Source organism: Eublepharis macularius, chromosome 3 (assembly GCF_028583425.1).
Source record: "Eublepharis macularius isolate TG4126 chromosome 3, MPM_Emac_v1.0, whole genome shotgun sequence".
NCBI lineage: Eukaryota > Metazoa > Chordata > Lepidosauria > Squamata > Eublepharidae > Eublepharis > Eublepharis macularius.
Window position 1 is genome coordinate 185758253 of NC_072792.1, and position 14233 is coordinate 185772485.

At 53.6% G+C, this 14233-nt stretch overlaps 1 protein-coding gene across 6 annotated transcripts in view; it reads left to right on the top strand.

The window, feature by feature from the left end:
* Positions 1-14233, top strand: part of ARAP1 (ArfGAP with RhoGAP domain, ankyrin repeat and PH domain 1) — a 196633-nt gene that overhangs the window by 145176 nt on the left and 37224 nt on the right. The window lies entirely within an intron of this gene.

Consider the following 14233-nt stretch of genomic DNA (forward strand, 5'->3'; position numbering starts at 1 on the left):
AGGGTAAAGTGAAATGTGCAAGCATGGCATAATTCATCAAGGGTAGAGTAATTCATAAATGGCTAAAATCATAAATACATATATGTGATTAAAAGCAATAGTTCATGAAGTCAAAAGCAGCAAGAATAAAAGCAAGTGCGTGGAAACAATTCATGAGGGGTAAGCGGCGGAAGGGCTCATGGGGGCAGAAAAATACACTCTGCAATTAAAAACCAAATCAATATGGCTGGATTAAAATCAAATTCATAGACTAGAACTGCCTCGGCGGAGGGAGTCAGGTTAAAAAGGCAATTCCTAAGGTTAAAATCAAATTCATCGGGAGGAAGTTCATGGGCGCACTTGCGATAGATAGAGGGGGGGACTAGTTCGGGGCTAAATTCATGGGAGTAAAATTCATAAGAAGCAACGGCAAGAAATTCATAAGACCATAGAGTAACAAAGATCACAGACGGCTCAGTCCGCAGTACAGCTGCTGGACTGGGTTGCATATATACAAGAACAAGCAAGCTTAGTCCATGTGCTCCAAAACACACTTCCACCCCCCCTTGCTGTCTGCGTCAATCCGCAGAGTAGGGTCGGCAGGCGGCGAGAAGGGCTTCAGGCACACAGTTCTAGTCCTCATGGAGGTGGCGTTGCTGGTGGTCGTCTGGAGACGGGCCGTGGGCTGGGAGGCAGAGAAATATGTCCCCCCCTAGTCCACAAGAGGGCCTCGGAGCGGTGTCCAGCAGCAAAGCGTCCATGTGGGCCGGTGCAGGATTCATACACATAATAAGCATAATCATAGTTCATACCGGCACAAGCAATAAAACAAACACGGGTTAAAGGAGGGCGCCAAGAATAACCATTAGGGCAAGAGGAGGTCTGGATTGTAATGGTCCAGACGGTAGGACAGTTGGAGTTGCTGGAGCTGTCGGCGGCTCCAACAGCCCAAATAAAGTAATGAGGCACATAGTAAAACTTGAAAGGCCAAAATCACAACGATTGGGTGCAGAGCCAAATTGTAAATTCCAGTGGCAGTGGGGCTCCAACCAAAGAGGGTCTCCCACCACAAGTGCTCGCCGGTGGTCTTAATCCGCTGGACAAGATCCAAAATCTCTTTCCCGTTGTGGGACACAACCAAAGCAGTGGTGTCCCCGTCCCTCTGGATGCTCTGGAGGGTGCGGTGGAGCTGCGGGTGGGCCAGGAGCTCGTGGATTAGCTCCAGACCGATGCCAAGGGAGACAGGCTTCACATAGCGATAGATGGAGGGTGCCACCAGGATCTCTTCTTGGGTCCAGACCGGTACCGTGTAGGTGAAGTCGCAGGCTGCCACCGAAGACAGGTTGCAAAAGCAGCGGTTGACTCCCGGGATCACGGGCTTCAGCTGGAACGAGTTCAGGACCACAAAATCGCACGCCGTTCGCACGCAGGCACATCCTTTCCCAATGTAGACCACAGCGGAGCTGTTCTCCCGGACGACCTCGAAAGAGCATTCATTGAGGGCGTCGACTTGCGGGGCTACACAGGGGTGATGAGGTGCAAAGGCTTGGTCTTGGCAAATGAAGCCGGTCTGGTCTCGATGCTGGCACCCTTGGAGGCTGACGAGCTGCCATCCGGTCGGGGTGAAGCGGGCCCAATGGTCGGGGTGGCGGGCGTAGAGGACCTCGGTATCGCTGACTTGGAGTCCCAGAGGCACGACTGGATACACGTGGAATGACTCGTGCGCACTGGCCGTTAATAAAAATAATTTAAGCTCCTGGGTGGTCGGTGAGAATGAGGAATTTACGAGAGACCACCAGGATTCAAGCTCCAGTTCAATGGGTGACAATTTGGGCATAATCAATCTTTTAATTTCCAGGGGCAAATGCCCGTCCGTGGCTTGCCGAATTAGCCCCATGGCCACAGCCTGGTTTAATTGTTGGGCTTGCATACATGCCATGGCTATTGACATGTTGCGTTCCAAAGACTGTGTCCCTTTGAGCAGCAGAGAAAAATCTCTTTCAATTTGACTCTCCCAGTTAACTAAAATGGAGCTGATCTCGTGTTGCCCATTTGAAATGGAATTTAGGGACTGCACCACCGGTTTACCTAAGTCGGAGATGCTAGTCGTGACATGGGCAAACTTATTAGCGAGAGTCTCAATGTTGACCGAATCCATGATTGCTAAGCCTCCGGCTGCAGGAGCAGTCCAGTCGGCAATGCTTCGTCTGGCACGCGAGAGAGAGGGAGAGGGATCGATCCACAGTTGTAGCCATGCATTCCAACCCTTGCTACCGGCCTCCAGATAGGGAGCGCACTGCGGCAGCCTCTGGGTTATATTTAGCTCAGCTAAGTCTATGCGGATCTCTTTTAAAGACATTTGCGGGCGGACTAGAACTCTCTCTCGAATGTCAGTTTTCAAAACATGGGAGCCCACTATATGCGTGCCGCCTTGGCTTAATTGTTTATTGCTAGCAATCAAAGGGTCAATTTGGATGGTGTGGGTCTCCTGGGTCCGGATCAGCAAGGAATAATTGCCTGGTTCGTGAGTCAAATTTACAAAGAGCAGCCCAAGCCGGTGAAATTTCTCTACTAGGGGCTTGGTTTGGCATTCGGGCGTCTGTTGAACCAGAATCCAATCGGGTGGGCCGTGTTTGGCTAGGTCTTCCTCTTTTACGATCCAGGTCAGGTTCTCCCAGCGTTCTATAGCAAAGGAGAGAACTGCACCTGAAGGGGGCGTGATAGTGACTGATGCAGATTCAGTGGTAGTAGTGCCTAGTAGGATGGTCATTCTAAAGGGGTCTCCTGCCTTCCATACTGCGGCCGACACTAAAATAACTTCACAGTATGGTCCGAAAGCCTCAGTGACAAATGGCGAGGTTTCGAGGTTGGCAGGGGTGGTATATTTGTCTACCACCGGGACTGCGGTGGGGGCTGGCCTGATACGGGGAAGAAACATACATGGAATTGGAGCAAGTGGTGAGACTGTATCGGTAGGCGAGTAACATACTAGTTCCTGGGACATAGTTTTTACTCCCACACATAAAATAACAAGCTCTGGGGGTCGGATCCACTGCTCTTCGCAACTGCGGAAGTTTGTGCGGTCCGTGGGGGTGGTCATATTAATCTGCTGCACAACCTTGCAGACCATCATTTCGTTTCCTGCCAATGTATTAATACATCTCCAGTGGGGGTAGGGCATTAATTTGGACGGGCGTCCCTCTACTAGGGTGCCTGCCAGCACGAGCAAACACAGAGTAGCCAGGTGCCTCATCTCCTGGCCTTCTTTTCCTTTCTGTAGTGAAAATATCCTGGGGAGACCTGCGGATATAAGTACAGGTTCCCTGAGTTTCTTGCAGCAAAATAAAATAAAGTAAAGGGGGAAAAAGAAAAAGGGAGAGCGTTTCTCTGCCAGCACTGTCTATTAGGTGGGGCTCGAACGAGAAGTCCCGGAGCACTAAGCGAGCCTTCCAGCTTGTTGCTCTGGGGGACTCCTGTGCGGAGGCTTCGTCCGAAAGCATGTATATTTCAGAGGGGAAACGTCTTTACGTCGGGCTAGGGTCGGCTGTGCGTTAGGCGGGATTATGCAAACTCGCCCCAGGGGTCCCTGGGTGTCTGGACTATGTGGCCTTCAGGTGCCCCTTGCTCGGTGGCGGGCTGCTTTTATTTTGCGGGCTGAGAGCTATCGGTCCGGCTCGGCCTGGCCTTGCCGTTTTAAAAAGAAAAAAAAACTAAAGAGCGGTTTCCATTAACTATAAGGGTTGCTGCAGACGGGGGCCCTCGTTTTAATTTTTCAAAAATAGGCCTTCGTCATATGTTTGCAGGACAACCAATTTTTGGGGGGGACTCCCTCGGGAGGCCCCATCTTCTGGTTTAAAAAAAAAAGGTACACTGGGCAAAAAGAAAAATACACTGAGCAAAAGACAAATGCACTGAGCCAAAAGAAAAATACACGGAGCAAGAGGCATACGGGTGTGGGGTACTTTTGGGTTGCCCTCACTTGGAAGGCCTGGCAGGGCTTAATAAAACTTCAATATGTCTCCCCCCCTTCTTTTCCCTTGTGCGGTACGGGCAAGGGAAAAGATTACGTGGGGCGGGCGGCTGCTGGCGGAAAGGGCCGAAGTGGAGCCGAGGGCGCTCGGCAGCGTTTATCGAAAAGCGGCGGAGACGGCCGAGATCTGCCGGCGCCACTGGGTCTGGGTTATTCGGGGGTCATCTTGGCGCGGGGGATTCTGGCTATGTAAATGAGGTACGCTGCCCCTTGTGCGTGGCGAACGCACCCCAATAACACATTCCAGAGGTAACATATTTACAAAATACTGGCGGGTCTTTTACCTTTGCACTAAAGCGTACTGGCTGGTGGCGCCGTATAGCAACTCACCATGACGAATATGAACATTAGTAAAAGAGGGATGTTGGGCTATCTGGGGGTCCTTTTCCAGGGGAGGCACGGCCCTCAAAGCCAAAGCCGACCATCATGCGAAAGCGTGGGTCTGGCAGGTGAGACCCCGAATCTACGTAGATGCGGGATCTTCACCAGCACGGCGGGTGAAATGTTTTCAAATACAGAGATCACCTTTATTGGTGTGTCTCCAATATTGGAAATGCATTCACTCTTGGGCTAAAGCCTCTCCAACCACTTTCACACAGCAACTCTCTTTTGCCTGTGCAATTTTTTCCCGAACATGCGGCTTACAATCCAATTAAGAATCACTCTCGGTGGTGGTCCTATTTGGCTTTGGTTGCCGTGTCTTTCCCTAAGGGTCCCAACTGTGGGGCCCGCCTAATGAGGTCAAAGAATAGAATTGGAAAAACTTTTAACATTTACACCGATATCTACATATTCTACTATTTCTTTTATTCTAAAGCTACAAAGGTCTGGTCTAAGGGGACACACGGTATCTCTGGCCCAGGGTGGAGGGATATCTGGCGAATCACTGGGCAGAGGGGGGCTGGACTGGTGGAGGTTCCCCCAGGGTCGTACACAGGAGGGGCGGTTTGCAGCGGCTTCCCTTTCCATTCTTTTAACTGGGAGGCATGAAAGTATTTTAGCCACGTTCCTCCTGTCCTTCTCTGGATGGCTACCTGATAGACAGCTGGGGAGACTCTTTTTGTGATAGGGACTGGGCCTTGCCACTTGGCTGCTAGTGAGTGCGCCTTTTGCGAAAACTTCCTGTACAGAACGAGCTGTCCTTCTTCCCACTGCCTGGGGTTCCTGACCCATCCCAATTTGCGGTCCATATCCTTCTGAGCGGTGCCCAACTTCTGGGCCACTTGCATGTGGACGGTGTGTATGGATGAGAGCAGGTCCTGGACCCAAGCATCATTAATCACTACAGGCTGCATGTCGGAAGGGAGCTGCGTATCTAGCCAGAAGGCTTCCGGGAGTTGCATTCTTCGCCCTGTCATTACCATATGGGGTGTGAGCCCGTGAACTGCGGTAGTGCCTCTAATGGCCATTAGGATTATGGGGAGTTTTTCATCCCAGTCTCTCCCGGAGGAGCGAACCATCTTGCGGAGAGCCTCCTTGAGGGTCCGGTTGGTTCTTTCTATGGCGCCTGAAGCTTGAGGGTGGCCGGCTATGTGGAACCGTTGCTGGATGCCTAGTGCTTTACAAAGCTCCTGTGTAACTTCTCCGATAAAGTGTGAGCCTAAATCGGAGTCCATGACTCGCACAATGCCCCATCTTGAAAAGACATTGTTGAACAGTAGTTTGGCTGTGGTGGCTGCATTGTTGCGCTTGCACGGAAACGCTTCGACCCATTTGCTAAAGGGGTCTATGACAGTGAGGCAGTAGCGATTGCCACGAGCAGTGGGGGGAAGGGGGCCGATAAAGTCAATCTGTATGCGAGCCCAGGGTCCATCAATTCTCTGATGCTGGAGGGGAGCTCTAGGTCCGGTGGGGTCTGCATTAACCATAGCGCAGGACAGACAGTTGTCTACCCATTGCGCTACTTCGGTGCGCATGCCAGGCCACCAACCAACCTCTTTTACCCTTTCCAGAGTCAGATCCTTGCCTCGGTGTCCCTGCTCGTGGACAAACTGAATTAAGTCAGCCCTAACTTCCAATGGTACTACCCAATGGCGTTCGCCGGCTGCATCTACTGCCCAAACTATGCCTTCCTCTTCTCTGATCATGAGTCTTCCTGTCTGATCCCTTCCTGCGGTTAGGAGGTCAGTTATTTCTGGGTCAGATCGCTGCAGTTGTGCTAGGTCTAGTGTTCCTGCGGTTCCCTGAGCTTGGCTGCGGGCTTGTGCCCGAGTGGTGACAGGGCGGAGGGGACAATCGGTGGCTAGTTCCGGTGGGGGAGCACTTTCAGTGGCGGCTGCCTTGGCTGCAAGGTCTGCCTGGTCATTCCAATAAGCGGTCTCTGAGTTCGTCTTCTGGTGTCCCTTGACATGGGTCACCTGCGTTGGGCCTGAGCGAGACTGGAGGAGTGCTGCTACTTGCTGCCATAGCTGTAGGTGGGCTACGGGTTTCCCATCGCTAGCTCTCCACCCCTGATTCTGCCACACCGGGAGCCAGACCGTGGCGGCTTTGGCCGTCCAATCCGAGTCTGTGTAAATGGCAAGTGGGCTTTCTGGGGGCTCAAACTCAAGCACTGCCAGAAGCGCTTGCACCTCAGCCGCTTGGCTGGAATGGGGGCGGGCTGGACCTTTGAGAGTATGGGCGTCGCTCACTCGCACGGCGCCGTAGCCTGTCCGAGGGGAGCCTCCAACGTGAAAGGAGGAGCCGTCACAGAACCAGCATGTGAAGCCGTTCTGTCGGGCTTCCTCTAGCGGGACTCCCCAAGTGACTGGCCAGACAACCTGTGGTGGCGGGTCCAGGGGGCACTCGTGCTCGGTCCCGGTCACCAATAGGCCATAGGGGGCTGGTGGCTCAGTGGTTTCCTTTTTGAATTCTACTCCGCGGTTGACCAGGGCCAGGGTCCACTGGGCTATGCGGGCGTTTGAGACTTGTCCGTCTTGTATTTTTCCCGACAGGATATATTTGAGAGGCGTGTGAGTGGTTTGAACTATTGTACGTGAACCTCCTATGATAAATTCCCAATGGGTCAGACTCCAAACTAGAGCAAGGCAAGTCTTTTCGCATGGGCTGAACTTGGTCTCTACTGCGGTTAGGTTGCGAGAGGCATAGGCTACTACTCTAGCGGTTCCTGCTTGCTGCTGGGTGAGCGTGGCTCCTATGCTCTTGTCTGATACTGCTAACTGGATAAAGAAGGGCTGGGTAACATCTGGATGGGCTAGGGCCGGGGCTGCGGCCAGACTGCGCTTTAGCTCGGCTAAGGCTGTCTGTTGCTCCGGTCCCCACTCCCAGGGAGTGTTCTTCTTGAGGAGGGCGTAAAGGGGGCGAGCTTTGTCTGCAAAGGACTCGATGAAGTCTCGGGAAAAGTTAAAGGTTCCTAGAAGGGCTCTGAGGGAGGGGACATCGGTGGGTGCAGGCAGCTTGGAAATGACCTCCATTCGCTGGGCATCCGGGGTGCGACCCTCGGGTCCCAGGGTCAGACCCAGGTACTTGACGCTGGTCTGAACCAATTGGGCCTTTTCCCTGCTTGCCTTGAACCCAGTCTCGCGGAGGAGTTCCAGGACTTCCCTGGTGATTTGGCGGGCTAATTCTTCCGTGGGGGCGTGGACCAAAATGTCATCCACGTAGCTCAGTACGTGGGGCCTCGAGGAGGGTTGGAGGCGTTCCCACATCTGAACTACATGAGCATGACAAATGCTGGGGCTGGAGTGGAATCCCTGGGGGGTCCGCTTGAATGCGTATTGCTGGCCGCGGAAAGTGAACGCGAACTTGTACCAGCAAGACTCATGCAACCGGATGGAGTGGAAAGCATTGGCCAGGTCTATGACCGAGTAGAACCGGGACCCAGCGGCAATGGCCGTTAGGATCTCATTATACTTGGCCACAACCGGGGCAACTGGAGGGGTGGTGGCATTCAGGGCACGGAAGTCGACCGTCATTCTCCAGGTCACTCCATCTGCTTTTAGAACTGGCCACAATGGGGCGTTGCAGATGGACTGCATCGGGAGTATGACGTCCCACTCAAGGAGTCCTTCTATAGTCTTGGCTATCCCTGCCTCAGCTTCTGCTGGGTACTTGTACTGTCTTTGGGGAGGGGGGTCCTTTCCTTCAATCAGGACGCAGGCGCCCTTCACTATCCCACACTCGGCCTTGTCTGTCACCCACACTTCGGGAAAGTCCTGAACCCAGGGGTCTCCTGTGATGGGGGCGAGAGGAAGGGGGGCCTTGAGGGCTGCGCATCGATGGACCGCATTAACAAAGTCTGGGCCTCCCGGGATGCGCCACAGGAGCCCGTTCGCTAAGTCAATGGTCAGTCCCTCGGCACGGAAGAATGGCATGCCCAAAAGTCCATCGTCTTCTCCCCGGTTTGCGCACGCCGAAATCCGGGTGGCCAGGTTCCCAACGGAGAGGGGGATATCCTGCCAGACCGGGGATTCCTGCGTGCCGCCCCCAAAACCGGCGAGCTGCATGGTAGTGGGGGTCTGGGTGCCCTTTGTGACTAAGGTGGGCCGGAGTATATTAAGTGAAGCTCCGGTATCTATGAGGAGGGTGGCAGGCTTCTTCTTTTCCCCGGGAGTCCCGATCCCTGCCTTCACTGTCGGTCTCCCCCATGTGTCCGGCTTTAGTTTGGCAACTATGCCCACGGAGGGAGACTGGGACTCGGGGCAACCCTATTCTGATCCTGCACACTGGTCGGTGGAAGCGGCGCTTCCTCTAAAGGGGTTGTTGGGGCTCGGTCGTTCCCGGACCGCAGCTATCGGGGGACTCGAGAAGGGAGGGTCTGGCGGTAACGGGGGCGCCGACGGAGGTACTGGGGGCTGCTGCTGGTCTTCCCACTCCATGATCGCCTTCATTAGAACGGACGTGGGCTTTCCGTCGAAGAGCTCCATGTTCGCTCCAATGTTTTTGAGGCGCATCCACAGTTCCCAACGGAGGGAGTCCCTGGACTGGGGCGTGCTGCCGCGGTCCCGGTAGCCCTCGTGGTCGCCCTGCGATGCTCCCCAAGCGTTAGACTGATCTGGAGGCGGGTAGACCTGATGATTGTACGGGTGTGATGCTCGCGAGTGAGAAGGGGCTAGGGGCGCCTCCTGTAATCGGGGCTCGTGGGATCCCTGCTGGGAGGAGGAACTGTAACTCGGGGTGGGCGCAAAGGAAACTCCCGGGCGGTAGTCCCTTGGTCCTCTTCCCCGGTTAAAGCTACTGCTCCTTCCCCTCAGGATCCCTCCCCTTGCCTCCGGGTACGGGCTGCGTCCCTGCGGTCGGTATTGAGAGTGGGGGCCATGATTGGCATAGGTGACTGCACTTATCGGCTCGCTCTCCTTTCTACGAGAGGCCGGGGGCTTCACATGGCGGATGGCGCCGGTCTCTCGCAACAGGCCAGCAATGCTCCTGATGCGGGATTCCAGTTCTCCCCATGTAATGCTCCCGGGCTCGACTCCTGCTAGGGCTAGGCGAGTGGTGCTGTTGAGTCCATCTATGACTGCCCTCCTGAATTCTAAGTCGTCGAAGTCCGGCATGTCGCTCAAATCTAAATCTACCTCGTCTGCTAGTTCGGCTAGGAGCTGTTTCCTGGCTAAATATGCCTCTGGATCCTCTCCGGGTTTTTGAGACTCTGCAATATACAGGGCTTTTAAACTCTTGGTGGGCCACAGGAAGGCGCACAACTCTTTCATGGCACCATACTGACTGCGAGTGGCTAGTCTCCTGTTAGAAATGTATGCATTAAGAGAGGTGACTATTTCGGGGCTGGCACAATGGCGAGCCAGCTGAGCTACATCGGAGCCACTGGCGGAGGGTTGGGACATGGTCACGTGAGCAAACCATTGTATAGCTGAGTCTCGGTTCAGGGGTCCCATTCGATCCGCTATGGCTTGGAGCTCATCGGGCCTCCAATTGCGGGTCTCCTTAACTATTCGGTCTGTCTTCCTGCCATCCTCGTCTGTGGAGACAATTTCTTTGGTAGCTATCGGATGGAGGGGCTGTGGAGCTTCCTCGGGCTGGGGCGAAGGAGGTGACCAGTGGTCGGTACTACCTTCGGGGAGGGCCAAGAGGGCTGCGGGATGCACGGCGGAAATTACGGCCTGCTGCATTCCCAGGTGCTGTTTTAGGGCCTCTAGCTCCCTCTTACAAGCGGAGTGGTCTGCTGCGGCTATCTTTGCAACTTTCTGCTCTGCCATGAACTGGGCAGCATGGGTTAATTTTGCAATCTTCTCTTGTCCTTCAATTACTGCGTGCTCAGCCATATCGGCACGAGCGGTGGCTACTTCAGCCTTGTGCTGGGCGTCCTGGAGGGCAGCGGCTAGTCCCTGCTTCTCCAGCATGAAGTTAACGCGTTCTGAACGCCACTCGGCTGCTTTTTCCTCATGTTCCTTCTTTTCTCTCCTTAGCTTTTCTATCTCCTGTTCCTGTTCTTCCTGAGCTATCTGTAGCTTATTAATTAGGGACACGCTGTCCTGTAGGGCGGTGAAAAGTGCCCAAGCTCCATACCTATCTTTCTTACTGGACCTAGGTTTCTCTTTTTCGCAAAAATCTTGGAAGGCGCTTCTGACTATCTGGAGCGGGTCGGGTCCCTTGAAGGAACCGGCTTCCCAAGGGCAATCTCCCTTCTTAACTAGCCACTTCTCCAGGCGGGGCACGGTGGGGGCTGCCCGGTACATTTTACTTCGTTTTTAGTTTAAGGCTGATCTCGGGGGAGGTTAAAGAGTGGATCAGCGACAACAGGGGTGGGGCGATTAAAGCTGCTCAAGGGTTTTAACAACTTCTTCCTCTCTATGTCCCTTTTGGGAGGTTTATCCTTCCCTCAGGTCCTCAAGGGTTTTTACCAGGGGGTTTTAAGGTCCTACTTTTAGGGTTAAAGGGTATTTTTAAGGGTTCTACACTCGGTTCTTCTCCACCGGGGAGAAGGAAAATTCCTATTCCCGTTTCAAGCTTGCCTACAAGCCACGGGACCAGGAAAAGTTTACTGGCTCAGAGGGTGCTCTCAAGCTCTAAAAGCCCAAGAACAAAAACGCTCAGTGCTTCCAAGCCTCTGCCTAGAAGCCAAAGCTCAGGGGTCTCCCAAGCCTATACTCAGAAAACCAAAGCTCAGGGGTCTCCCAAGCCTATGCGCTCAGAAAACCAAAAAGTGTTCCCAAGCCTCTGCTCGGAAACTGAAGTGCTCCCAAGCCTCTGCTCAGAAGCCAAAATGCTCTCAAGCTCTCTGCCCAAGAACTAAACTCAAAAAGTCCCCAGGCCTCGTGCTCAGAGACAAACGGTTAAACTGTCTCCAAGCCTCGACCAAAAGACTGAATGTGCTCAAGGACTGCCTCTGCAAGTCCCCAAGCAAAATTGCTCAGGAGTAACACTTACTGTACTCCCAAGCGGAAAAAGCGCTCAAGAGTTCTACCAACTCTCAAGCGGAAGTGTGCCCAAGAGTCCCACTGACTCCCAAGCGGAAAAGCGCCCACGAGTCTGACCTAAAACTCGCAAGCGGAAAGGCGCCCAAGAGTCTACCTTAAAACTCTTAAGCACGGTGCGGCCGGCTGCCGCGGGGCTTCAGGAACCTGGCTTTAGATTCCCAAAGCTAACTGACTAAACGGACTAACAATCCCTTCACGTTTCCTCCGGAGCGGGGATTGAAGCCTAAGTGCTGGCAGGAGCGGGGTCTGGACGGACTTAGGAGAGACGGGGGAGGGCGGAAAAGAATTTTATATGTGCTGCTTCAGGATATATATCTATAGAGAGAGCCTACTTCTGGGATCCCACCCACATAGACGCGTTTAGGCGGCCCGGAAGGTGGCCAGGAACTTCACCAGTTCAGAGGTCCTCACCCACAGTACACCGGTTATAACGGCTGGAGGGCCTCGCGGTGCACCACAAAAGGCAAGTAGTCCAAAGCTGGCTGAAGGAGGAAATGGGGAAAAGCCAACCCACAAGATAGAAATGCTCGCTAGAGCCACACACATTCACACTTTTAATTCCCTAAGCTAAATTGCGCTCTTTACACTGAGGTCTGGAAAATTTTCCTCTAAGTCAGTTCGCTGAAGACACGCGTGTCGACTCACGTGTATTCACACGAACTGGGTTATGCCCGCATTCTCCACCAGTAAACTGTTACCAGAACTGCTCTTTATTATAATGGGGAATTAGCTGCAGCAGTCTGTAACTATTAATATTAAGCGAGGATCATAACCTATGTTTACGGAGGTCCCGATCCCAGACACTCTAGTGAAAAAGAGGCAGACAAGGAGTAAGGTCCAAACACGTGTATTGAGTGTAGCGTAAGCCTAGCTTGCACAATCATACAAAGAACATACAAGGTCTAAGAAACATAGAGTAAGAAATATAGAGACGTTCGCATTAGCTGGTTCCCAACGATGATAGGGGGAATACTCACTTATCCTGGAGCGAAGCAGAGACGCAGCAGCGAGGGTGGCCCAATGCCAGCACTGGAACCACAGACGGACAGCAAGGAAGTCTGGATAGGAATGGCCGAGGCACCGAGTGGTCTGAGAGACCAGCTTAAATACCCCAGAACGTACCCTGGGGCTGGTGCTGTACTTGGTGGTTCTCACAGATTAAAACAAAGGGTCTAATGGGCTACTGAATGGCTTGGATGGGCCACTTTGGTAATCAGATTGTGATAAGTGACACCTCAGGAAGAGGGGACAAAAGAGGGAGGGGGAAATCCAAGTGGGCTGAAAGGATGTTCCAGCGGACAGGGCTTGTCCTGATGTCATCAGCTTTGGAATGCGGAGGTTTCTTTGAGATGCATTCTTTAAGTGCTTGGGATGGTCGGCACTTAGTTCCTTCTCCGGGGCGGCTCCTAAGATATGCAGAGCGGGGCGAGGGGCTCTCGCTGCGGACGTGGTGTGCCCGCTTCGCCGAAATGGCTTCCCAAAGCAGTCTCTTCCCAGGGTCTTCTGGCTGCCTGAGAACATGGATGCCGGCTGGGCATAGCTGGGGCTGGATAGCAGGCTGCCCGGTAGCGAGGGCAAGCTCGGCGACCGGCCCGCGGGAGGCTCCAGGCGGGAACTGACCAGGGAGCGCCTAGCCAGGCTCGCTGGAGGTTTCCCCGGCTGGCGCCCGGCTGCTAGCAGCGGCTTGGGCCCATATGAGGCAGGCTTCCATGGAGGCAGGGGGAACAGCACACAAAACACAGTCCAAAGCAGGGAACAGGCACGGTCCGTGGCAGATGGCAATGCAGGCACGGGGCACACTTGTAACAGAATCCAAACACACACTTGGAAGTCCAGATACAGGTCAGGGCAGGGCTGCCCAGAAAGAGAGTCCTTTGTGCAGTTAACCAAACATGGAGTCAGTAAACTACACAGTCTGTAGCAGCATCAAGGCCATTGACACGCAGGCAGGAAACTGACACGTGTACCAGAACACACACGTGCAAAGCAATCTTTGGTGTAGCAGTAAAACAGCAACGCAGGAAACTTTAGCACAGTTCATGGCAGGCTTCAAAGCAGGGGAGGGGGCCTACTTGGCAACAGTGTCAGAGCCACTGCCTGGTTTTGCCCCTCTCCCCTCCAAGCAAGCGGCACTCAGAGGTGTGCTTCATGGGAACATGGAAGTTCTGCCATGGCTAATAGCCATTAATAGACCTTTCCTCCTCTGTGGAATTGACTGGTCCCTTTGTGAAGCCGTTTCATCCATCCATCCATCCATCCATCGCTCCCTCTCTCCATCTCATCCTTCCTTCCTTCCTTCCTTCCTTCCTTCCTTCCTTCCAAACATTTATCTGCTGCCTTTCTATCTTGAAGGAACTCAGTGAGTTCTGTAGGTTCCAGGGGTCATTTTGTAGAAAAAGAGCTGGAGGAACTCATTAGCATAACTCATTAGTATATGCCACACCCCTTGCCATCGCCGGAAGTGAGTCATTAGCATAACTGATTTGCATAAGTAACACCCCCTGATATCACTTATCCTGGCATTTTTGGACCCAATCCTGGCCATTCAGGGCCAAAATTGGGCCCAAGATGGCAAAAAGGGGCTGAAAAATGGCCGAAAAGGGGCCCCAAATGGTCAGGATCAGGCTGCTGCTGAGCGGGAGAGTGATCCACCACCCGTCAGAGGCCCAATCCGGGCCATTTTGGCCCCAATCCAGGCTGAAACGAGCCCAAAATGGCCGAGAGTCAGGTGGGCGGGGCCACCTGACATGTGACCTCTTTGGGGAACTGCTGGAACTGCGTTCCTGTGCGTTCCCCCTTGAAATGAGCCCCGGTAGGTTCTATGAAGAAGTACTTCTTTTTGTCTCTCCCG